The 26,235-nt window shown below is 48.8% G+C and overlaps 1 protein-coding gene and 1 long non-coding RNA gene across 5 annotated transcripts in view; one reads left to right on the forward strand and one right to left on the reverse strand.

Moving 5' to 3' along the window:
• Positions 1-26,235, forward strand: part of LOC135920736 (adhesion G protein-coupled receptor E2-like) — a 565,456-nt gene that overhangs the window by 460,453 nt on the left and 78,768 nt on the right. The gene's annotated exons all lie outside the window — the stretch shown is intronic.
• The window catches only part of LOC139061009 (uncharacterized), a 102,227-nt gene that overhangs the window by 7,192 nt on the left and 68,800 nt on the right, over positions 1-26,235 (reverse strand). The window contains exon 2 of the long non-coding RNA XR_011515141.1: positions 24,351-24,411. This is a non-coding gene — a long non-coding RNA (uncharacterized lncRNA). The remainder of the gene's footprint in view (positions 1-24,350; positions 24,412-26,235) is intronic.

Genomic DNA, 26,235 nt, shown 5'->3' on the forward strand with positions numbered 1-26,235 from the left:
TGCCTGGGTAAAGGATACCCGGTTGAATTATGTAAAGCGTCCCTTGCTTCCGGTATGCTATGTTTCGGAGTTATTATTCCTCAAAATTCTGTATTCATTGCGATAATTTTCTTATGTACAGAATTCTTTTATTGGGGGTGCCAGTAGCGAATATGCGTAGCATTACTTCAAATACTCAAAGTAATAACTTAACGTAGATATTACTCATTAAGATCTACAGTTTTAAAACTACATGCGTCCAGGTCAATTCACGTCATTCGGGAAATGTCGTTGCTAGAGAAGCACAACAAGGGCATGTATGGAAGATAATTTACTTTTTAAACTGAATGACCTTCTTTGGATCTTTCGGCCGTTTTCGTGGTTGGTCGGAGCTCAGTGATATATACTGGTGCTTAGATGGTCGGGGGTTGGACTCCGCAAGGAGAACGTTCGTTTATTCGCTCTCCTTCTCTTTCGTTCACTCGTTCGGGCTATTTGCTTACATCGAGAATGATCATCGACGGTTGAGTGAGTGAGTGAGTGAATAAACTTTTATTTGGTCCAGCAAAGCGCGATAAAACGCGCACCTGGCTAATCCCACGACGGGACTGACAGATCTAGTCTGCAGGCCCGATCGCGGGCGCGCTGGACGGCCAGGATTTGATCCTCAAAGACGGGACTTCGCAGGAGGGCGTCCCACTCTTCCTTGGTGAACTTCGGGCCCAGCGACCCGCACTCCCAGAGCATATGAGGCAACGTAGCTACCTCACCACAGGCCACGCAAGAACAATTCGTATAAATCTCTGGATATATGCTATTAAGGGACGCCGGATTTGGGTACGAGTTCGTTTGCGGAAGTCTTAGTGTGACCGACTGCGGCCTGCTTAACTTGGAGTGAGGCGGGAGGGAAAACCCTTCTCTCTGAGTAGAAGAATTTAGTTATTTCATTGTGTGTGAGAGGAGCGTCTCGGTGTCCGGGGAGAGAGTCGCCCGAACCGAGGGCAGCGCGGTCGGTAAATCGACGGTTCCCACATAACGTTTTTCAGGTTCCTCCACATCATAAATAAATCAAGCTTAGGTTGTACTCACTGTAATGCGGGAAATGGCTGCTAAGAGTAACGACGATTATTATATTGATGATGATAGTGATGTCATCAGAGACTATGACGGGGTCAACGTTTTCTCGTGTCGTTAAAAAAATATCACCTCTAACTTTGACACCAAATCGATGTCGCTTCCGAAAGCCGCCGAGCTTTGTTATGAATCGTTGCCATTCCAATGGTCGATACTTTGCCATTAGGACGCTAATGCCCAAGTTTGAGCACCTCAGTGGCGCTTTTTCTATATGACAGCTAAATTTCATGGCGCAACAGTGGCAAGCCTATTGTTGTGCGAGATCTTTTTTTTTTGGTTCGTTGACGTTTTATGTGCAATTTTCTGTGCGAGCAGTGGGCTATTAGTGATTTTACAGATTTTGGCATCACTACTAACAAATTACTACTGCTGTACGTTTTCTTGGAATGCGAGAAAAACGTCGAAAGTAAAAAAAGAGAAGGAGCGCGGTCAGAAATTTAGCCCGGACGACAGGACGCTCAGAATAGGTTCAACTACGATACACTGATGCGTCGAAAATGTCGTAACGCCGATGTGACGCAAGTGTAACGCATCCCTAATGAGCATCGACGCAAGGACGCATTTCACCGGGAAGGGCCTTGCTCTTAGAATAATTACCCTGTCGTAGGGAGTTTTTACCGCGCGTCAGCTCCAGGATCAACGGTATTGTTTCTCATCCCATTAGCTAATGGGTATGTACCAGTTTCTCACACTAGTATCTGCTTCTTATTTTTTTCTGCATTCGTGGAACTATGATGCCACCGTCGTTCCCACCCACTTTTGCAATAACGATGATGGAATCGACAAATGCATTTGCTCGTAGCGCGTGCCTTCCCTTCATCGACGACAGAAAGGGGCCGTCTCAGCTAACAGTCACACGGGTACAACAAAAGGTTTTCGGGAGGGAGCCGGGAACGGGTCAATGGCAAACCGCGCGGCGTGTGGAGACAGCATTTGTGTCGAAGTGGCCACATTACTGCACTGCAAGTGACAAAAACATATAGAAGGAAGCATCTTAACCTAAGCAATAAACACGAAAGTCAGCTCAAAGCACACAAACACAGCAAAGCAAAGAAACGCGTGCTCTATATTGGCAAGATTGCTCTGCTAAACCGGAGTTCTTTCTTTAGGTGCCCGGTTCCGTACTTGACGATGTTTGGGCGACTTGGGAAGCAACACGTTCTTCCCCAGCACATCGGCTCGCAATGCTCTATTGTGCCACAAATGGTGGTCATAAAGGGGCTCAGAGGTGTCCTTACTGTAACTTCTCCTTCCCCCCCCCCCCCCACCCTTTCCTCTAACGACGATTCCGTCAATATATGTGTCCACACACAAGCCCACTCACCGTCGCATCTGGTGGCATTTGTCGCGGCGTTGGACTGCCGATGCACCGGACACTGTTGTGCCATTCTCGTCCATCGCTGGGACAAAAAAAAGAAAGAAGGAAGAAGAAGAAGAAAAAATGGAACTGCTTCCGTACATCTGTCGACAGCTCGCTTTCCGACACAGGCCGTACGAGGGACGCGTACAAGCGTGACAAAAAAAAGGGGGGGGGGGGGAAGTGCCGTTAAAGCGCATGTCCAACCGCCGGGCCTCTTCTATCTTGCTCTTCTTCGCGGACGTGTCCCCGAAGTGCCGCGACATTACCAATATATCGTTACAACCACTTACGCGCCCCAGTCTCCACCTTTTATACTATATATATACGCGCGGACAACGACACTATAGCGCGGAGAGCCTTCACTGCTCTCTCGCGGGCCTTACAGTCCTTATCGGCAAAAGCGCACGGCGGAAAGGAACAAAGAAGAACCTGACAGCATCGATTTTGAATCAGCTCGGCCTTTCGCCAGCACGTTCTTCACGACACCCTCTTCGTACCCCCCCCGCCCCCCACCCCCGCCCAACCCGCCTGCCGCAAACAACGTCAATCCGCACACTCCGCGCTTCGCTGCAATAGATTACCACGTGCCTTTCTTTTCTTCGTAGAGTACACCCTTGTCCGCAGTGAGTCCGCGCTGTAAAGCGAAAGCGGAAGGCACTCAGTTCGCGATGGCGAGCTGTGCTCGTGGACCTTCTGCCAGCGATGGCCCTGGACCAAAGACGCAACAGAGACAACAGTACGAGACGACGCGAGGACGGGTGCTGTTAAAGGGCTTCGCCATGCCCGGGTTTCCGTCTCCTCTCTTATCTCGCGTTCCTCCTCTTTTATATGACTGCTGTTCCAAATGCTATGGAGTAGAATTCCCCATCAGTGCCCTTTGGGGTTGACAGTACCTATAATTCTCGACAGAAAACGTACTCTTTCTTCACTTAGAAACAGGTGCTTTTGGGGCTTGATGCGCTAGCGACATCGATGCCCTTTTCTGCTAGGTATGTGGCGAGGCATGCGGTTCCCAAGCTCACAGCCCTGAGTTCGAGCCCCGTGTTAAACGGCAGTGTGACAGACGTGGGTTGCAGGACGATGGCCGTCATGAGTGTTCAGAAACGGCGAGATTTACTACATCTTTCGCAGAGACGGGTGCATTGCATTGTCTGCTGAGGACTTCGGGGCACTAGCTTCTCGGCTGGCTCGTACCAGGCGTCGTCCACCCGAGGGTGGTTTTATTTCCCCCAGCAGTCTCTGACCAGCGCCTCGCGCCGCGTATGGGAATGCTCGTCTTCAGTGGACACCCAGTGTCCTTGTTCCTTTGTTCTGCGCAGAACACAAATCGAGGGAATGGCCTTCTCAACGGTAGCTTAATAATTTGGAGTCATAGGTATCGAAGTGGAAGAGGATTTCCATATTTTATGTCCTGCCTTTTGTAATTTTTATAGTGGGATGCGCATTCTCGCCCTTCTCTTAGATGGTCTTTTTTCGCGCAGCATTTGCACTCTCGACTGTTCCCCGTGCGCTTCAATTCGCCGCCTTACGTTGATTTTCTAAGGTTCTCTTTCGCTCCCAATTCGGTTCTCGATGTCCTGCCAACGAAATCCCTAGATCCCAAAAACCAAGAATCCAGGCCGATTAACTTGCGCAGTTTACCATTTTGCTGTAAACATAGTCACTACTCGGCGGCCAATTACTGCTTGCCTAATGTAGGCCGCAAAACAGTTTGCACGTAAACGTACATGTAAGTTGAAGAGGAGGACAGCGCAGTTGCAAGCGGGATCGCCAACTCAGAGCGAGTGGCACTGCTCGACCTGTACCAGTGCTCTTCGCTGCGGACATTTTTTTTCTTTTAATTCACGGCCCACGCCCAATGAACTCCGTTTCCAGTGATCGAGGTGCTGGGGTCTGAACAACGCCTGCTCCCTGGAACTCCCATTCCGCACGATACAGTCGGTTATGGCATCCGATACGGCCTATCTAATTTCATCTGAAGACATTTCATTAGACTTTAAGCGTGAGTCGTGGAGCACCATAACCTGACGAGACAACGGTTTGGGCACGTGTTGACTACGTACCACAGTATAAGGAACCGACGCGAGATAAAAGAACCTCGAGGAAAATTCACGTTTCTACAACGGAGATAGCACAGGCCTCGGTTCCTGGGCCCAGTTGATGAAATGCTTGCTCCGTAATCCGGGACCGTCATAGTGAAATCGGTTGATTACTCTGCTACATTGTTTCGTCTTTTCTTGCGATTGCTACGGGCGCTCAAGACGCATTTGCTCCGTAGGCACTTTTGCCGCCCTCGTCATGCTGCTCCGCGGAAGTTGTATGTATGGTTCGCTCGCATAGGATTGCAGGGTTTCTAGAGACACGGAGTGGGCGTTTGGCTGCAAAAAGTAGAGACTTCTAGCGTGTCCGCTATTCCGGCAAACGGGGGCGGTTTGGGCGGATTGCCGGATGGTCGGGGGCGTAAACGTGAGCGGCCGGACCGGTGCAGCCACCTGGCGGTATAGAGTTAAACCAGACAAACACAGAGCTAAGAATGCAGTAAGCTACTATATTCTGCTTCGCTGCTGGTGCAAATTTTCGGTGTCGGCGTAATTGCGAGCATGATTACGCCGATGTCGGCACTTTACATCCCAGCTAAGAAGAATATAGTAATTGGCTCAGTGTTTATGCGGTTGCGTTTTGCGCCACCAGCTGGCGCCACCATTCTGGCTGCTCACTCATACGCCCCTGCTCATCCGGCAAACCGTTCGCACGTGCTCGAATACCGGACGCCCTAAAATTCTTTAATGACGAAGCGAAGTGGACGCACCGTCAACGCTACGCTCAGTCGCCTGCGTGGCGGAGCCAAGGCAGCATTCTGCCATCCTTCTGCTGGCATTAGTGCCGTGCGAAAACACACACGCACACTTGGGTGCCTGCTGAGCTGCAGTGCGTATGCTCTCGTATGAGCAATAAACGTAAAGCTAACGCTATCTAATTTTTCTCGAGTAGCTGACTAATGCCGACGGCTTTCCCGTCGGTCTCATCTATAGTGCACTATCAAGGTGCGAAACCTGCAGCATCTTTGGCGGCACCTCCTGACGCCAGCGTTGTGAGGCGCCTGGTAGCTGCTAGGGCACTGTTTCTCCCGCGCAGCAGTAGTTTCCTTGCCTTCTGCGTTGCGCCAACATGTGGTGCCCACGTTTAATGAGCACACCGTCAGAGGAGACCAAGCGCTATGCTGAACATTGATATAGCTGTCAATCATTACTCGCCCTTCGGGTGAAACTGACAATTCTCTTTTATTTACATTTTCCCCATGATCGATAAAGTTTTGTGAATAACGTGACAACGACCAATGATAAACTCAGTTAGTTCCTGCGTCCTTTCCGCAATCACCCGATTCTTGACCAAACAGCCCGCCAAGCGTTTGTGGGCCGTGAACTTTCCCGTCAACAACTAGAACAACAGACGGTACTCCTAGTACCACCAGGACAAGATTTTTGCAAACAACTTTAGTACCAGCGTATTTTGAGTACCTGTATGTCTTACTGTCTCTCTATGCTTTCTTTTGGTTGAATCCTTGCTACCTTTATTTCATGCAAAGTCTGTTCATAGCTTAGCCTCGCCAGCTGCCAATAAAATTTCTAGTGGCGGTAAGGTTAAACCTTACTGTCCCGACGTGGGAGCCGCCTGCGTCAACCTAAAGGGTGATCTTCAAGACATTAAATAAACTTCATCATACCATACCATACACTGCTACTGCCACTACTAATACCACTACTACTAGTGCTACTGCTACTACTACTACTACTACTACTACTACTACTACTACTACTACTACTACTACTACTACTACTACTACTACTACTACTACTACAATGAAGGCGATGACTTAGCGCAAGCAAATGCTTTGCTGTGCCTTATACTGCACGAATCACTGCGTCTCATACTGCGCTTCACAGAGTGCTTAACTATCGCGGGGTCTACTTCGCTCTCGTTGTGTAAGGGTATACTGCAACTGCCATTCTTTCTGGCTCCCATCGCAGTCACCCTCCCAAACGGCTGCGACGGCTGCCGGCTTGGCGTCGCGTTGTTTGCAACGCGCTCGCGTGTAGCTCCCCCCCCCCTCCCCGTCGACAACTATCAGAAACTTCTGGCGCCTCTCTTCTCGTGCGGTCATCATCTCGATCGTTCCCTCGTCTTTGACTCGCGACGCGAAGCACGGACGAGACCGCGGTCGCTGTTGTTTTATTGGCGGCAGCAGTTTTCGAGAATTGCTTTGGCTGACGCGAACGAGATTATAATGGTGATGACGGCGGCCATCTCCTCCTATTGCTCTCTCTCCTTTTCTTTCTCGTTCTCGCTCTCTTTTGTTTCTTTCGATGACTGCAGACGTTGTTCCACAACCCCTGATGTAGAGTTATCAGCACTTTCGTGATGACTGCCTGCCTTTTACGTCGCACATTTCCTTCTTGACTTTTACGGCGCTTCCGGTCCCTGAATTAATGTACGCGTGTCAGCGAAGCTAGCTTTCACCACCCTCCCCCCTTGTGGCGTCGCGGGCTCCAAAGCGGAAATCTCGGCTTGAGCGACGTCCCATCCGGAGCTGCATCACTTCGTTCATCCCACTCTGCGTGGCTCTTTCGTGCTACGTCTTCTAATTTTGGAGATAATTGTCTTTTCGGTCTCACGACGCTTTCATTCGGATAACGTCCCTCGTTGGAAGTGGAACGAAGGAAGGAAATCAGCCGCTTAGACGATTCGGATGCCTGTCTTCTAGTGTCGCTTGCTTACCCTCGTTTAGTTTTCGCTGAGGAGGGTGTACGGCTCTGCGGTTCATTATTGATGCCGTAAACGATGCGACGGAGGCCCTGATGCAAGGCGTATGATTTCCTTTCGTGTGGTGACTGGAATTGCTCACTCGTCATTTTTTCCGCTTTCTCGTTGTTCCAAGTTTATCCTTTGTGCGTTTTGGAAGCGGCGTATGGAATGCAGGTGTGTAACGATTACGAGGATCGTCTCCACTTTTAGCGTGTGGGAACCCTTGACTGCTTGCCTCGAAAATTTGCACAGAGACGTGCATTGTTTTCAAAACTTGTTTTTTTTTTTTTATGCTTTACGGCGTAAACGTCATGCACGTGGAAAACTCGTCGATGCAATAAGCACTGTTAAGGAAACAAAAATTAAGTCAAAACACACGGAACGTTACTGGAACGCGAAAGTCATTACGACCTTAGGTTCGTGATGCTATGTGTCTCCCGTGCGACGGGTATTCGTTATGATGAACAAAACGAGAACAAAGTGAAAGCAAGCTCCTGCTTTGAGATTGTTCTCGTTTTGCTCAACGTATTGAATTTCCATTTCCCGCCTTCCCCGTGCTTTCCCTGTATTCATTATGACATTTATGATCGCTTTCATCCGAATAATAATAATAACTTCATCGGAAGCATCGCACCAGGTGTGGCAGCTGGCATAACTCATCAGTTTTTATTTAAGCAGCCATTTCCCTTCGTTGCTTAATTCTGCTCGCGAGCTTCGTCTTGGAAGACCCGGAAGATTTAACGGGTGCTTCATTCTCTCCGTTTCGGCTCCCGTCGCCCTGCTATGCAGCGGCATACCGTCACATTTCTCTCTTTTACTCCCACACCACCTTATTTATCTGCTCTTGTTTCATAAAAATAGAATAAAATAGAGAACACGGGAAAATTTGTTTCAGTACGCGCGGCAGTTGCCCGCTCTATTTATCTTGCGAGCGCTTTCCGAGGCAGTTATCCAGAAACTGGAGAAAAAGAAACAAATAACTGACAGCTCTTTCTTCGTCGGTCCTGTTTCCGTTGCCATAGCGACGCTTTTAAAGCTCGTGCGCTTTATGTAATGCGGGTGGCTGGTAGCAGTGCAGTGGGTTTAATTTTGCGCCTCACCCAATATAGACAGAGAGAGAGAGAGGGAGAAGAAAGGCATTGAGATTAACCAGACGGCAGTTTTCGGTTCGCTACCCTGCGCTGGGGAGGGAGAAATATGGGCTGGAAAGGAGATAGACAAAGAGAGAAGCAGTGAGTTTAAAAAAATAAAACTAACAGCAAGGACGTTCGAAAAAGAGGCGTTCACAGAAGCCGGCGGATCTCAATATGTGCAGTAGCATTTGGACGACCCTCTAATGAGATGTACAAGGCCCGTCCATGTCGTGCAATTCCTTCTTCTGACACGGGCCGTTCGTTGAACTGATTGAGCACGACGGAAAGCGATCAGTATGTGTACACTGTACTGTGGACGCTGACACAGAACATGACGAACTGCTACCTCATCACCGCAGTGGCCGGCCTCAGGCTACGATGTCGGCCATCCCTATATGCAGAACGCGTAGGCTATATATATATATATATATATATATATATATATATATATATATATATATATATATATATATATATATATATATATATATATATATATCTTGGTGGAAGTCGAAGGCATAAGTATCCATCCAGCGTGTATAATCGCGAATGCGTTAAATTACACGCATTAGCCCTTGAAATGTGGCACGCGAGCTTTGAAGTAATGGTCCAAGTGCGTTGATTTGCGAACCTGGAAAGAAAGACAAACTTGTAGTATTGCATTACACCGACAGATTTCGTAGAACGAAGGTTAAAGCGAAGGTCGTAGATTGTTGGAGATGTGAGATGCTGTGCACGCATGTTGGAACTGGAATGCAAGGCACAGATGAAACCGAAGAAAACCGCAGTGGGAGCCATGCGTTAACGGTGAACGCAAGCTTTCAACTAGCTTGGTTGACAGTTCAACGCAGTCAACCACTTCAGCATAGGTGTAGTATCTTTATTTTTTTTCTTCTTTTCTGACCTTCCATTACCTTAAGCAAATGCCGACTCCGTGCTAACGTAAACATTTTTTTTCTGTTTCCATATACATGAATGATGGTGAAGTTCCCAACGACTTCCAGGAGCACAGTAATACTCACGTTCAAGGCACCCCGGCTGCATGACCTCGTGATGAGTATTACGCTTGCCTTTAGGAATGACTTCAGTTATATCGATGCAAGACGCGCGTCTGCATATGGTTGGCCTTCGTCCTGAATTTCAGCGCCCCCACACGAGCGCCTTCCATTGGCCACCTACCAACGAGCATGTCACTGTCTGCAAGCGTGCATATTTGGTTTTTACCTAACTTTACCTAACGCTGGACCACACGCGTAAACAGGCACAGACTTATCCAAGCACGCACACATATACAGACACTGACGCATAAACACACGCAGACGCGTTCCCACACAAAGAGAGAGAGAGAGAGAGAGAAAGAGAGAGACGGACAAACTTGCAGAGCACACACACATATCATCATCAGCAGCAGCAGCAGCATCAACATCATCATCAGCCTGGTTATGCCCACTGCAGGGCAAAGACCTCTCCCATACTTCTCCAACTATCCCGGTCATGTACTAACTGCGGCCATGTTGTCCCTGCAAACTTCTTAATCTCATCCGCCCATCTAACTTTCTGCTACCCCCTGCCACGCTTCCCTCCCCTTGGAATCCAGTCCCTAACCCTTAATTAGCATCGGTTATCTTCCATCCTCATTACATGTCCTGCCCATGCCCATTCCTTTTTCTTGATTTCAACTAAGATGTCATTAAATTTGCACACAAATATATACACACACAACGGTGCGCACACCAACATACAGACAACGCACAGGCACCCATTGTCACACCCACAAACATACACGTACTTCCACAGCAGTAGTGTCACTCGTTTCAACGAATATTTCGAAACAAAAAAGCAGTGGCGTCCGCTAATTCTACCGCTCTGTTCTCGGGCGCTTAGCATCCATGGTGGCGTCTGTCTTCCCCTATGTCGTTCTCAGAAAGGCGAAAACGCGATTGCGAAGCTTTCCCTATAGAATCGAACGTTGAGGGAAAAACAGCAAATCTAAAGAAATTAGTTGCCGCGCCGTTCTGGGCGGACACGACAGAAAACATGGCGCAGCTAGTCCTCGGACGCGTTCCGCGAGGATGGTTTCACCAGTCATTTGTCGTCGGCTTGACAACCGGCAGCACCCGTGTCCCAGCCCGCTTCAATTCCCTTGGCCGGGAAGCTCCCGTGGAAGTTAGCGGCTGAAACAAATAACACCGTTATCTCGCCCTCAGAGAAAAAAAATTAAGGCAGAAATTCTGTCACCGACCACTAACCTGCCATCCGCTCCACTTTCCAATCCCGTCGCTTGTTCTCTTGGGTGTCGACAAACGACCGTTTTCTTTTTTTAAAATTTCATCTGTTTTTTTTGTCGACGGCTGGCTACAGGATGGTACCTCAGGCTGACTTCCTTGCTCTCCTTATCATTAAACTTTCTCTCTTTGAAGAAGAGAATAAAAGAGAGAGTTTATCGACAAGAAAGGACACAGGGGTTATCGTCAGGTGCATTGCTTTCGCCAGCTCCATTGCGTTAGCGCAAAGGGACAGGAGAAACAAAAGCAAGACAAGTAACGACGAAGACGGAGAAAAGAGGGGGAGCGTGCGACGAGCGGGTCTACCTACTCGAAGGCTCGGATCAATACATGAGGTCTTTAAAGAGACGCTAAAGCAAAACACTAAATCAGTTGAGACGGATAAAGCGTTGCTTTTAAAACTCTGTTCTCGTTAACTTCTGAATTAGAGGTTGATTATTGCAACAGAAAATGAAGGAGAAAGTCCCAGCCTTTGAATTTCGAGTCGGATCTCCAATGACGCTACGCCACTGCGACGTCGCGGATTTCAAGGTATCTTTTTTTTGCGTATTTAGGCCTCGTGAACTCAGCAAAAGTTCCCGAAGTTCTCCAGGTTCAATGTTTGGCTCCGTTAGAACACAATGTATCCTTTCTTTACCGCCAAATAATTAACTAGGCCCTAGAAGAAATCCTAGAATATCCGTGACGTCACAGCGCTCTGGTGCGAGAACTTCAAGGAGGCGTCGCTGCCCGTCTTTTGCTATTGCGCTCTCTCTGGCTTACCAAGCGTCTTATCCTGGCAAAAGTGGTGTTTTTACAGCGAAGCCGCTAAGCGCTACTTTCCCCAAAATCGTGTCCGCGTCTATAAAAAATATTCCGATGATAGTGCAATGCCGGGCCGATCCACGGCGGAAGTGAAGCGGGCGTTAAACGCTCCCCATACTTGGGTCGATACCGAAGATAGTGCAACGCCGGGCCGACCCACGGCGTAGTACAGTTCGCCATTAAAAAAGTCACATATACAGCTTCGCTGGTAATGTTTCTTCACAGTGTGGAAGGGCACTGTGTTTTTGTTATTGTAGAAGGGTAATTTACTAATACAGAAGAAAATAGTTTTTTATTCAGTGTACTCTTAATAATAAAGTTTTTCATCCATCCATCCATCCATCCAGTGTACTCTTAAGACATTGAGCCTCTCATAACCTTTGTGTTGTTTTTGGGCCTTGAATGATATTAATCAATGAAAAATGAATTAGATTTGCAGTTCTTTTTGGTGGCCCAGAGTTACTTGCTACGACAGCAGTTTGTTGTCCAGACAGGCACAAAGGGAGCAACAGCCTTCCACTGCCGATCGTGCTTCTGATGATGGCAAGTTTATGGGTCAATAATTTCCGCTGCATGGTACGACTCAATGACACAATGACATGACTACGCTTTTTTTTTATATAGAGCGCGGAAACAGAGACGCAAGTGCTTTTTTTTGTTGATTCCCTGTTAAGGGATTTTTAGTCGGTCTGTTTTGCAGTATGGGTCCGAATGTTATCGATAGACTGCTGTCGGTATGAGATCAGTGCACAACCCTCGACCGGGCCCGGGAATCGAATTTTCAACCTGGTACTAGCAATCCGAATGCCATAGCCACTGGAATAGCCAAAGCCGCTGCTGCGGGCCCTAAATTTGAGAAAACGAGCGTTTTTTTTTTTAATTTCACTACCATTGGAATGGAACCGCCGTCGACTGCGAATCGAACTTTCTACTTCAGGAACAGAACTTTGCCAAACCGCTGTGGCGTGTAACCTGAAGAGTCAAGAGGAAAACCGCTGTGGCGAATTGCGAGCATTCAAAATTGGAAAAGGGCTCTTCGTAGAAAAGAAAGATTAAATAAGAAAGGGGGAGGATTAAAGACGCAGAAAATGCGAAATAAAACCTTTCAAGAACAGCACAGTTTGAAGACGCCGATATATAAAACGCCGGACGGCTCTTTCCGGCGCCGCAATTTCCCTGAAGAGGCAATTGGAGCTCTCGAAATATTACGGGTTACAGCGGCGTGAAGCCGCCGCAACGAGCTGTTTTCACCGAGATGTTTGATGTTAGAGGCATGCTGCTGCCAAGAAACGAGGGAGCTGTCTCTTTTCGCGGGGTACGATGAAACTAGAAAGGGGAGGATGGGAACCGGGAGGGGATGCCGGAGGGGGGGAACTGGGACTCTCTTTTCAGCACGCGATGTCCTTGTTTCTTAAGGTTCGGCCGCAGCGTTCGCGAATGCGGGCTTCAAATATGCGTTTTCGTCTAAAGTGCGCGTTGGAAGGAAAAAAATGGCAGCCAAGAAAAAGAGAAAGTTGTCCCTTGCCTTCTCAACACGAGGTTTCGCGCGTCGTCTGTTCTGCACCCCACGGCCTCGTCTCCTATGCAATTTGCGTCGTCTGTTCTCTAGTCGTCTGCCGCCGAAGCCGACAGACGAAAAAAAAAATACAGCGTGGGTGAGCAGCCGGCTTCTCACTCACCAGAGCAGAGAGGCATGGGAGCGTACAGAGTTTGAGGAAAAGGTGGAATGAGAAGGCAAAGAAAAAGTGGATGTAACAGAGCAGTCGCGACCAACCGAAAGCGCAAAGACAGAGGTCGAGCTAAGTGACAGGTGCCACCACTATAAATGGCCCGCGTTTGCATCTCGAAGTGCGAAACTCCGAAAGAGCCCTCGCTGACTCCCGAACCATGGCATTCGAGCAGACGCCCGCGCAGCCGCGCTTTTGTTCCTCTCGAAAAAGAATTTTAAAAAAAATTCTCGAGGTTGCACTGGAAATCAGGAAGGCGTGACGAAGGCCCTCTTTCCCCCTGAAAGTAAAATGATGGGATGGCCACGTAGAGAGGAGGAGAGAGAGAAAGAGAGAGTAGAAAGCGGGGAGAAAATAAGACTTTCGAAGTTGGGGAGACCCAGCGAACTGTTAGAAAAAAATTAGCAAAGTGACGAATCAGAATGCCGAATTTGCCGAGACGAGAAGAAGACGAGTATAACGCGGCCGAGGCGAATGCAAACAGGCGAAGCTGCATCGAGGCGGCAGCCGCTTACTTCATGCTTGCACGACCACGAGCCGCTCTCGCTTTGGGGTGTGGCTCTCCCTTTGTTATACCCGCAATCAGCGCTGGAGAGAAGAAGCCGCCTCTGCCATGAATTATGCGCATTTGATCAGCAGTGGATTGCGCGGGGGAAGAAAACGATGCGAGTGTAAGCTATGGACGCCCCTCGCTCCCTTCCCCTCACATCTTCCCGAAAGAGTCAAACCGCAACCAACCAACCAACCAATCACAGCCGTGCGTACTCAGTCCCAAGAGTTCACGCAATGGTGTACAGCGAAGCTCACGAGTGGGCACGGTGTCTTGGCTTTCTCTGGAGGATCGACCCTTCGTCAATTCCGCTGCAATCTGAAGACCGAGCTAGCCTTTGGTTATTCGGCGCACTCTAACAACGAGCTTGATTGGAATGACTGATAGCGCCGACTGTAGTGTCTGCGGTGTCGAGGAAACTATAGAACATCTACTGTGCTACTGCCCATCTTTTCAAAACGAAAGGCATGACCTCTGCCCAGCTCTCAATCAGCTAGATAGAACCCCGTTCACCTTGAAGAAGATCTTGGGACCATGGACTCGTATATCGCAGCTACAAAAGGCCACAAAAGCTCTGCTGCGATATTTGAAAGCCACTGGATTGAGTCAGCGTCTGTGATCCGGACTGAGTGACCGCACGATATACCCAGTAGACTTTCTCTTCTTCTTTTAATCTTTCTGTCCCCTTTTTCCTTTCCCCTGTGTAGGGTAGCCAACCGGGCTCAGTCCTGGTTAACCTCCCTACCTTTCCTCTGTCATTTGCTCTCTCTCTCTAACAACTAGCAGAATAAATCGAAGAAGAAAACCTTGAAGAGCTCATTGCACACCTTAAGCCACGTATATATGGTGTACTTATCGAGAAATATTGTGCTAACATAGCTAAGTCTGGATTCAATAAACTCTAAAATTAATCAGCAATATCCACTTTACGAAACAATGCGTGCGGCTTGAACGCCTTTCATGCTCCGCTGGCGTGGCTTCGCGGGACCATCTAGCGGCCACGACGAGACTCGTGAACAAAGGAAACTGGCCTCTAAGAACTGCGGTTTGGAGGGAGCAATGGACGCTTCGGAGCTCTTGAGGAAACCTTGAACTTAACTACGCGTTTTTTTTTTACCAGATGCTTTAAGGGCGCCAGGCTGGCTTTACATTTAAATGCTCTACTGCGTAGGTCAGTGCATTGCATGTATGCGGGTGTCGTCTCGTTCGTACTTCACTGATGTGCAGTGTGTTGTACACCAGGAGGTGCCATGTTTTGTACCTCCACGTGCCATTGGGGAGGACGTTAACCTCACTGTCGTCCTCTATAAAACCGGGTGCTTAGAAACTATATTCGCCATTGTGCAAATGATGGCCGCTTAGGTAGTTGTAACTATAGCGGTAGTGAAGTATCACTGTCTTCTGTGCAATCTGTGCTTGCCTGATCGTTGCCAAGCCAATTTAAAGCAGCCGTAAATCAAATTATGGTAGTGGTGCCACTTTCGTTGGGGTTTGTAGAGCGTATCTTCGAAGTGAACAGCTCTTCTGGGGTTTTTCAGCCGTTTTTGTAGATGGTCAACTGTTCGTTCGTTCGTTCGTTCGTTCGTTCGTTCGTTCGTTCGTTCGTTCGCACACTGATAATCATTGTCGATGGTTTCTGCACAATTTTGTTTGCGTTTTTCATGCTCGCTTCTAAAAGAAAGGTATGAACATCACTAAAACAGTGATAGCGATAAGTCAATTGTAACTATTTTGTTTACGGTTTCATATCAAAACAAAACCATGTGCTACCATACCATACCATAGACCACGATGACGATGATGACGACAGATTTCTTTGCATGTGTGTGTGTGTGTGTGTGTGTGTGTGTGTGTGTGTGTGTGTGTGTGTGTGTGTGTGTGTGTGTGTGCGTGCGTGCGTGCGCGCGGGCGTGGCAGCTATGCAAATATTCAACTAACTATTCAACAACTATTCGCAGCACAAAGACGCGTAACGACCAAAACTCCCTTCATGACTTCATCATCATGTGGCCACCGCGCGTACTATCGCGCGTCGTCGCTAGACACCGACCCAAACGCAACCGATTCTGGAATGGAAAGTCACCCTGGACCTAAAGTGAATGCGTTGGAATGCCCCCGACATTCCCTTCCCTATATAGAGCAGGAAGTATGTTTTCTCTGCGCTTCCCTAAAGGGTTTCCGTTTAGTTTCTAAATGCCAGTCGCGTACTTCGAGGAGTCGCTGGCTCACAAGACAAAAGGTCAGTTTTAAGAACAGGGCCGCCACGTTATTGCCTACTCCTTGCGCATTTCCCGCCTCCACTGTTTCCGGCAGCGCAGCAGATGCCCATTCGTGTGAAGAATGAAGCGGCCCATCTTTGTAGAATATGTATGCAGGTGCTGTGTGAAGTAGGGCTTGAGCAACACTTCTTCCTTTGAATTAATTTTATTCTGGAGGTTTCACGTGCCAAAAACACCATCTGATTATCAGGCACACCGTAGGGAGGCACTTCGGGTCAGTTTTGAGCACCTGGGATTCTTTAACGTGCAACCAATGCACGGTACACGGAACTTTTTCCTGGGTTTCTATAACGTGCACCCACTGCATCGAACTTTTTCACTCCGATTCTCTGCATAGCTATACATACTGATAGAGTCCGCGCGTGTGCGTGTGTATGTGTGTGTATTTGCGTGCGTGCGTGTGCATGTGTGCATATGTGTATGTAATATGTGCGTGCGTAGATGCGTGTGTGTTTGCCGTCGCGACGCTGGAATGCGCCTTCGGCGTTTTCTTGCCTCTGTAATGCACTTCCTGCATTGCTGGCTCCGTCCCAATCTTGTTTGCCTTGTGTTTTGTTTTAGTCGGAACGACATATAGCCGCTTCTTGAAGCTCTGTGCACCTGCCGTTGTTTGGCAATATCGTCCTTGGCCATCCTTGCAATGTCTTTGCGTGTGTTGTTCCCGACTGATGCCAATGCAGGGCCTTCCGCATGGGTTCAGGATCCTTGACCGCTTGAGTCTCTGTTTTTGAAAATGCTTACTAAGGGTTGCCTGCTTCCTATCTATCTATCTATCTATCTATCTATCTATCTATCTATCTATCTATCTATCTATCTATCTATCTATCTATCTATCTATCTATCTATCTATCTATCTATCTATCTGTCTGTCTGTCTGTCTGTCTGTCTGTCTGTCTGTCTGTCTGCCTGCCTGCCTGCCTGCCTGCCTGCCTGCCTGCCTGCCTGCCTGCCTGCCTGCCTGCCTGCCTGCCTGCCTGCCTGCCTGCCTGCCTGCCTGCCTGCCTGCCTGCCTGCCTGCCTGCCTGCCTGCCTGCCTGCCTGCCTGCCTGCCTGCCTGCCTGCCTGCCTGCCTGCCTGCCTGCCTGCCTGCCTGCCTGCCTGCCTGCCTGCCTGCCTGCCTGCCTGCCTGCCTGCCTGCCTGCCTGCCTGCCTGCCTGCCTGCCTGCCTGCCTGCCTGCCTGCCTGCCTGCCTGCCTGCCTGCCTGCCTGCCTGCCTGCCTGCCTGCCTGCCTGCCTGCCTGCCTGCCTGCCTGCCTGCCTGCCTGCCTGCCTGCCTGCCTGCCTGCCTGCCTGCCTGCCTGCCTGCCTGCCTGCCTGCCTGCCTGCCTGCCTGCCTGCCTGCCTGCCTGCCTGCCTGCCTGCCTGCCTGCCTGCCTGCCTGCCTGCCTGCCTGCCTGCCTGCCTGCCTGCCTGCCTGCCTGCCTGCCTGCCTGCCTGCCTGCCTGCCTGCCTGCCTGCCTGCCTGCCTGCCTGCCTGCCTGCCTGCCTGCCTGCCTGCCTGCCTGCCTGCCTGCCTGCCTGCCTGCCTGCCTGCCTGCCTGCCTGCCTGCCTGCCTGCCTGCCTGCCTGCCTGCCTGCCTGCCTGCCTGCCTGCCTGCCTGCCTGCCTGCCTGCCTGCCTGCCTGCCTGCCTGCCTGCCTGCCTGCCTGCCTGCCTGCCTGCCTGCCTGCCTGCCTGCCTGCCTGCCTGCCTGCCTGCCTGCCTGCCTGCCTGCCTGCCTGCCTGCCTGCCTGCCTGCCTGCCTGCCTGCCTGCCTGCCTGCCTGCCTGCCTGCCTGCCTGCCTGCCTGCCTGCCTGCCTGCCTGCCTGCCTGCCTGCCTGCCTGCCTGCCTGCCTGCCTGCCTGCCTGCCTGCCTGCCTGCCTGCCTGCCTGCCTGCCTGCCTGCCTGCCTGCCTGCCTGCCTGCCTGCCTGCCTGCCTGCCTGCCTGCCTGCCTGCCTGCCTGCCTGCCTGCCTGCCTGCCTGCCTGCCTGCCTGCCTGCCTGCCTGCCTGCCTGCCTGCCTGCCTGCCTGCCTGCCTGCCTGCCTGCCTGCCTGCCTGCCTGCCTGCCTGCCTGCCTGCCTGCCTGCCTGCCTGCCTGCCTGCCTGCCTGCCTGCCTGCCTGCCTGCCTGCCTGCCTGCCTGCCTGCCTGCCTGCCTGCCTGCCTGCCTGCCTGCCTGCCTGCCTGTCTGTCTGTCTGTCTGTCTGTCTGTCTGTCTGTCTGTCTGTCTGTCTGTCTGTCTGTCTGTCTGTCTGTCTGTCTGTCTGTCTGTCTGTCTGTCTGTCTGTCTGTCTGTCTGTCTGTCTGCCTGTCTGCCTGTCTGCCTGTCTGTCTGTCTGTCTGTCTGTCTGTCTGTCTGTCTGTCTGTCTGTCTGTCTGTCTGTCTGTCTGTCTGTCTGTCTGTCTGTCTGTCTGTCTGTCTGTCTGTCTGTCTGTCTGTCTGTCTGTCTGTCTGTCTGTCTGTCTGTCTGTCTGTCTGTCTGTCTGTCTGTCTGTCTATCTATCTATCTATCTATCTATCTATCTATCTATCTATCTTGAATGTTTCATTAAGATGTTATTGCACGGTTACCTCTCCTACTGCTTCTTCCAGGTAGTGCAGCCTGGCGATGCTTCTCACAGAAGTGGGCATACATAGCAGCAGAAAATCACTCGATATATTAGTCTGTTTTCTCAAAATGACATGAAGATGCGCAAGTAAGCACTCCCTTTGTTTATCAACCCGTCTTGAAGATAACAAAGTGGCTCATTTGATATATTTGTGTTATTTAGTTTGTAAATATACTTACATATTTGTAGAAAAAAGAAGGGACTTTGCGCTTTGCACCTTGAGGCACCTGAACGCCACAACACAGTAGAAACATTAATGACTACCCGTTGAATTTACTGGGCAAGACGCACAAAATTTTATTTTGCGGCCGTCAGAGTAGGTAGAGAATTTCAAACCATATTAACCGTTCTGCGATACATCCATTGATGTGACGCCGTAGATTGACGTCACTATGACTTCGTTGGGAAGTAGGGCCCTAGCAACATGTTGGTCGTATGAGAGATTAGACTGACCTATCAGTGGTTCCCCATCGCCCCAGGTTTCTGTAAATCGGGTCCCTGCATCCCCCCCCTGTCCCCCCGCATTCTTTTGTTACGCAATGTGCGGTCTTGTCCGTCATCGTCTTCCCGCGTTGTCAAGTGTGATGGGCTTCCACCTCAACCCTTTTATCGCATATTCAGCTGGGCGGAAAACAAGAAACCCGTCTAATTTAGCGCCGACGTCGACTCCCATTACGTTCAATTAGGTGCGCTATCTGCGGCCTTGTTCGCCAAGTTGTTTACGTCAAGTTTCGCGTGATATTAAACGGACAGCGCGCAATTTTTTTTCTCCTGCACATCCCATTTAATCGTACCACCCAGAGCTCGTGTTTTCTGTCCGAAAATTATTCGTTTATTTCTTTTAAAACGAGAGTAACAGCCGAGAGCAGCAGGCATTGAGAGGTGCGCCTGTTTCGCAACTCTTCAAAATTCTCATATCTTATTCAGCGTGAGCAGGTACACTGAAAACAATAGAAAAAAAAGAAGAAGTATATAAAAGTTCGATAGAAGATTACGTATAGAACAGGTTTCGCAAGGGGTCACCTGTTTCCAAACATTTCTTTCTTTCTTTCTTTCTTTCTTGCTTGCTTGCTTGCGTCGGCAGCATTTATCCCGGACTTGAAATTGCCAAGCAGCACTAAAGTAAGTAATAACGGCAGCTCTACAAACAACTCGGCGTTCACAGTAGCGTCAATGAAAACAGAAGCACGCAAGGTAGCTAACAAACGAAAAAAAGGTAACATTAATACAAACAAACAAGAAAGGAAACGAAAACAAGGAGATAGCACCGGCCTTTATGCCAATACGACAGAACCCGTTTCACAACGCTCAACATCGCCGAAAGCGGGAAGAGAACAAACAAACAAGAACAAACGGGAAAGGAAAGGCGTGCCACAGAATGAACGAACGAGCCTTCGCTTGAAGATTGGAAGCAGGGCGAATTGAATATTCTGCTCACCCGGTTGTTTACCGAATACGCCGTGCCTCATCGGCTGTCGGTTCTCGCACAGAGCCCGTTCTTGCGCGGGGATCACCTGCATACGGGTTACTGAAGCGGTGGAGTTCGTTCGCAGGAACCTTTGCCCTTGTAACCGGCGTTCACGCTGCAGTGCAAGTTTGGATAGCCAACTATCGTACGAGCCCGAATGAAGAGAAACTACTCCCTCAAACTCGCCAGACCAGGTGTTGACCAGGCACCGACTGCGCTGCTTGGTTCGTTTCTGTAAGGACCTCACAAGTGAAACACACGCACACACATAAAAAGAACAGCAATACAATTTCTGAGCTTTATGTAGTTCTTTCGCATTTTTTTTCCCAGAAATATACGATCCGAACACAAAAAATCATTTTTGGACCCTACAGCCAACGCGACTATAGCGTCGGTTACATACAACAAAATGCACTTTCTTTGCACAGCGCATATGCGCCGAAAAGGAAAAGGTAAGAAAAGTAATGCATACCTCAGGGCCTTCAATAAAGTTTTGCATCCATCCATCCATACACAGGCACTAAACCGTACTGAATAGTACGTACACACGTATTCGCTAGGAAGCTCATTAGCGCAGGTAACGATTTATTAGCTATAACGTCATCCGAAATAGACTTCCAGAGGAAAGCTCCATCGAATTCCACAGTTTATTTCTCGGTTCCCAAGTATTTCTACTGACAGGCAGGTTGAAGCTATTATTAGAGCAACTGTACACTTTCAAGCTTAAATTTCTGGAAGGGTGTTCCAGCTGCCAAAACAATTTTTTCTGTATACGTGCGGTGGACGGGGATTGCTTAGATTCACTCGTCAATTGCGCACTGTCTCGCCCGAAGACATTCTCTGCGCGCCGTTCCAATACGGCTAAGGCGCATTCGAATCGACGATTCACACAGAATGCTCTACCGATCGCAATTAGCAACCAAGGGGCACTCACTGTGAGTGATGTTCATATGTAGTTACCCCTTATATGGCTCCCTTAGGGAGCGGTAGTCACTTAAAGAAACACTGTAGATGTTCGCACCGGCTAGGGCGACCTGCTTGTTGCCGATCGCCGCACAGATAGCGCTTACTGTAAATATTACTCGAGGGACCTCTGGCTTCATTGTCGACGGAACCTACAAATACACCCTTTATCTCGTTGCGCTTATGTTCCAGCAAGTGGAACATTATTTGCAAATATGTTTCTCATGGTTTCTGGAACATATGTGAAACCAGAGTAAGAACTTTTGCTTTGTTGGGGCGCAGCCGAAATCGCAGGGACACAGAAAGGTGCATTGAGAAGCACACGGTGCTGTGTGTTTCCCTAATGTGCCTTTCCGTGTCCCTGTCGTTCTACCGGTGCTACAACAAAGTAGAAGATTCCATAGGAACAAGCACAAATAGCTACTCTCATCGACTTACGAGTAAGGTGTTCTACTAAGTGCAAGTTATGTGGAACATTATTAAGAGTGATATACAGATGCGAGTGGTAAATAGTAGATAGAGACGAAGGTTAGGGAGATTTGTTCACCGAGCTTACACCTGTTAAGTGTAACGTTTTTGAACATATGTTTCACCTACTTAGTGGAACTAATGTGGAACGAAATTAACAGTGTATGAGCGGTTTAGCTAGTGTGTGAACAACAGGTACTAGATCTATTTGTCTGAGCTTCGTGCTTAGATGCTGGCTGCGAACGGCTTTTTGACTTCGCGAAATTGACCATATTGAACCAAGGCATTGCGTTATAGATGCAGTCATTCGAAATGTATATTCATGAGCACAGACACCTATTGCATTCGCGCGTTTAGAAATACTTTTATATGAATGTTTGAAAAATCTTGAAGACGTAAACGGTAATAAATAATGTCCAAAGAACGTCTGAAGCCGTAAGCTGGAATGATAGATAAATCCGTTAGCCGAACAATGGCATGCAGAGAAGGAAATTCTTCAGCCTGGGCAGTAGGAACAAGCCACTAGGCTGTGTTTTGGATTTTTTTCTTTTCTTTTATCCGTCTCTTTCTCACCGTTCACATCCCCTTGCCCCTCTCACAGTACAGAGTAGCCAACCGGAGATAATATCTGGTTAACCTCCCTGTCTTTCCTTTGCCTTTCTCTCTCTCTCTCTCTCTCACTCGGCTGCAGCCTAAACCATGAATTGAACTAGAGCCATTTAATACTGTACTGGTAGGGACTTTGCCTAAATGGAATCCTTCGTACATTTCTTTTTTCCTTAACACTGTCGCCCATCGCCAGCGATTTTGCCTTGCCGTCCTCCCTTCCAGAAGTCGCCAGTCGACTTTTCTTTTTCCTTTTTGACGAATCTCGCAGGCAATAATTTTGGTTGCTTCTCAGGAAGGATTTTGAATAAAGGTCCTCCGCCATCGTCGAAGTGTTATATTCTTATTGTTTCCGCGATATGCCTCCTTTATACAATGATGAAGTACGCTTTCAAACTCGGCTCAACTGGTTAGACGGAATATGCAAGCCCTGTTCGATGTCGTAGGCCATGCTGCTGCTAAAGCTGCGACACGTTATGTAGAACGTAACGCTTATGTTGTTTTGGTTCTGTCTGAGTGATTAGCATCGGCACTACGAAGCCGTACAGAGTGCTTCCCAAGGGGGTTTAAACAATCGGTTGAATTATTCTTTAAAACCTCTTTGGCAGTTCTACAGGGGTTTTTGCGCTGTGGTGAAGAGGACGGAGTGCAACGGCGTGGTCGATATCAAATGTATATGCGACACAGCCTGTGTCGGAGCCCTAAATTCGCTTTAAAGTATAACGAACGGTGATTACCATATAGAGGTTACCCCACGTAGATGCCATTCGAAGACAACTTATATGCGCAATTTTTATTGCGATAGCAATTATATGGGCGCACGATTGACAACGTGTCACGTGACTAATCACGTGGCACTGTTTTTGTTTACATTTTGCTTTCTTTACCTCAGGCTTGGAAAAAAAGAATGTTTTTTATGTAGTGTGCATTGAGTAACATAAAACGGGATAGGGAATCCTTCAGGATGGGCATTTCGTTCCTTAACACTTTTGCTATGAGTATCATATTTCAGATGTTCAATAATTAATTATGAATATTTAAGTATTTAGGCAAAAGAGCAAAAAAAATTGCCTCACTTGCTCCTAGCGACGGCAAGCAGCACTACCTTGGTTGTGTGCAGCCACGTGGCTCTTGCATAATTTATTTTGAACTTTGGCACAAGTTACGTGGGACACCCAGTATGTCTTGTATGGATAGATTATGGATCCTTGAAATGAAAGTGAACTGCATGTGACGGCTCTATAATCTTCATTGACATTATACTTGCTGCGCTAATTGTGTACGTTGTAACGTGTCAATTGTAAATTTGAAGTGTATGTGAACAATGCAAAAGCATGTTCTTACTTTTGTTTACATATCATTTTATGTTACTGTACCTTGGAAGTATATATTTGTTGTTTTGAGCCAGCTTACCTTGGCTATGCAATTTTTTGCCCAAGAGAGGAGTAGCGAGCATCACCCACGATGTAGATCTCTCCTGCGCACACATTTACATTTAAAGCCAGTAACTCCATAGGCGGCATGCATTAGCCTTCTCTCGGTGCAACTGGGTGCAACGAAGGCGAATTCGCACTTATCCTTTTGTAGAGTTAACTGCATGCGATGAGATTGATGTGGCCATCTGGTCGGCTAGAACGTTTCCCTCGATGCCCCTATGTCCAGGCACCCAGCATATGATCACATGTTGGTTAGGTACATATGCTTTGCACAGTGCGGAGTAGAGTTCAATAAATACTGGATTTTTGTGATTACAGAAAGACATCAAGGCCTTCACAACACTGAGGGAGTCCGTATATATAACTGATTTCGGGAGTTGTGATTTGTTTATGTGCTTTACGGCCGACAGCAGTGCGTAGGCCTCAGCCGTAGAGATACTAGTTTCCGGGTGCAATACGTCGGATTCCGAGAAGGATGGACCGACGGCTGCATAGGACGCCCCGTCGTGTGACTTTGATGCATCTGTGTAGAACTCCGTGCAGGAGTTCCTTCGGTCCCTGTCACAGACCTGAAGCCTTTCTTAAGAAGGAAACTACGAAACCACTGGCAATGCATGTGGGACGAAGAAATAAATAATAAACTGCATGTAATAACGCCACAATTAGGTTTCTTGCCTCCTGTAACAAAATCCCGCAGGACAGATGTCCTATTCTGCCGTCTAAGAATAGGACACACTTTTGGCACACATAACTTCTTACTCACGGGAAACGAGCCTCCAACCTGCGGTAGATGCGGGGAGAGGCTGACCGTCCTCCACGTCCTACTGGAGTGTCGGGAAGCCGAACCCGAAAGAAAAAAACATTTTCTCTTAGCATACAGGCACCACATCCCCCTTCATCCTGTTATGTTACTTGGTCCAGAACCACTCTTTGACACGAACGCCGTCTTAGGTTTTTTGAAAGATGTGTTGCATGTTATTAGCCCCACACGTTCGTAGCGCTTCCTCTCTTCAGAGGATGCCGCTGCGATAATTATTTTGAATAAGCACATGCCTCTAGGCCCTTGTGGTTCAAGGGCTCTGGCGAGGCTGTAGTACTGTAAGAAATTTAACGTCTCGCATATTTTAAACAATGCATCATTCTTTTACAATGGATTTTAATCTTCACAGTCTTCGTCATTAATCATCGCCATAATTTTATAGCACGTATATTTTACGCACTTTACAGCGACTATTTTTAGGCCACTTTACAGCCAAGTCACATCTTCCATAATACATCGTTAACACTACCATTTGTCATGGCGCTTTTTGGCCAAACCTGGCCCTTGCGCCACAAAACACCACACATCATCATCATCATTTATGCTTTTGTAAAGGAGCCTGACAACAGTGCCAAAAATTATGTTCAATAACTCGGACCACAAAATTCAATGTTCTTGTTATACATGAGCTAAAACAAGGCAACGCTAAGCTCAGTCTTCTTTAAATGGTTCAGTCTTCCTTAAATAGCGAAAAAAAATCACCGGTGATTACGATCCTCCCTAGTACAAAATTTGAGCGCAACTCTATACATGCTTTCATGTCGCGATATATTGGCTGGCGCCGACATTCTGTCCCGTGCGGCCCGTTCCGAATGGAATAAAGTATGGCGCGACTGCCTTGCTAATCGGGAAATCGCGAGAGGCAGCGCGTGGGTGACGCGTGCGCGCAATTTTACAGCAGCCGCCGCAGACAGACCTCCGCTCATGCAGCGCTTTGACGAACAGACGACGCGCGCTACACTAGTGCCATCTGCTAGCCATCGCCACCGCCGAGTCCGTCTTGCGCGGCACTACGCTTTTTATGCGTTGCATTTGCAATCGCTCAGTTCAGCCCTTGGGCGCGGCCGGGCAGCCACCATTGACCTTGAGCGCAACCACGTGACGTGACGTGACGACAGCCGGAGGAAAAGCTGGGCTCCAACTCGCGCGGTCGCGCGCGGCCGCAGCCACCACCTGACTCCCGCTCCTCCCGCTAAGGGCGCTGCGCCGGCGCGTGATACCTCGCCCTCAAAAAAAAAAAAGACCGCGCAATATGCAACGCATTCTTGGCTTACCCAAGCTAAGACTGGCCTTTTTTTTTTCTCACGCTTTCGCCATACTCTCCTCCTCCGCTTTCCGCATTAGGTTCCGCTGAACCCCCCTTCTACGCTTTTCTCCTCGCGCTCTCTTCGCTATCGCTGTCTTTTATCTCTTACTGTGCTCCGCGTTCGCTCTCATCCTTCGCTGTGCTCGTTCGCTCGGTTACGAGGTACGACGCTGACGCTTGTCCCAGGAACGGGTGCCTAGGGGTTGTGCTCTAAAGCACACGCAACTTCATATCATCCCTCTCTCACTGTACAACAATGTCCTCAAACCTACAAAAAGACAACGCTAGTGCCATATTGTGCCCCTCTTACCGTATCGCCAGTGACACTGCTGACACAACGAGGAGACCTGGGTAACTAGACTAGACAACCCAATACGTTTCTAGCGGCGCGCCCATATATTGGATCCCGTATCTTGCTGACACCACCACCTAGACAAGACAAGATGGTTTTGCTTGCACCGAAGCCAACATTCCGCAGGAAAGCTCCTTGCCTTTTGGGCGAGTAGGACGACATAAACAAGG

This window comes from Dermacentor albipictus, chromosome 6, assembly GCF_038994185.2.
Source record: "Dermacentor albipictus isolate Rhodes 1998 colony chromosome 6, USDA_Dalb.pri_finalv2, whole genome shotgun sequence".
NCBI lineage: Eukaryota > Metazoa > Arthropoda > Arachnida > Ixodida > Ixodidae > Dermacentor > Dermacentor albipictus.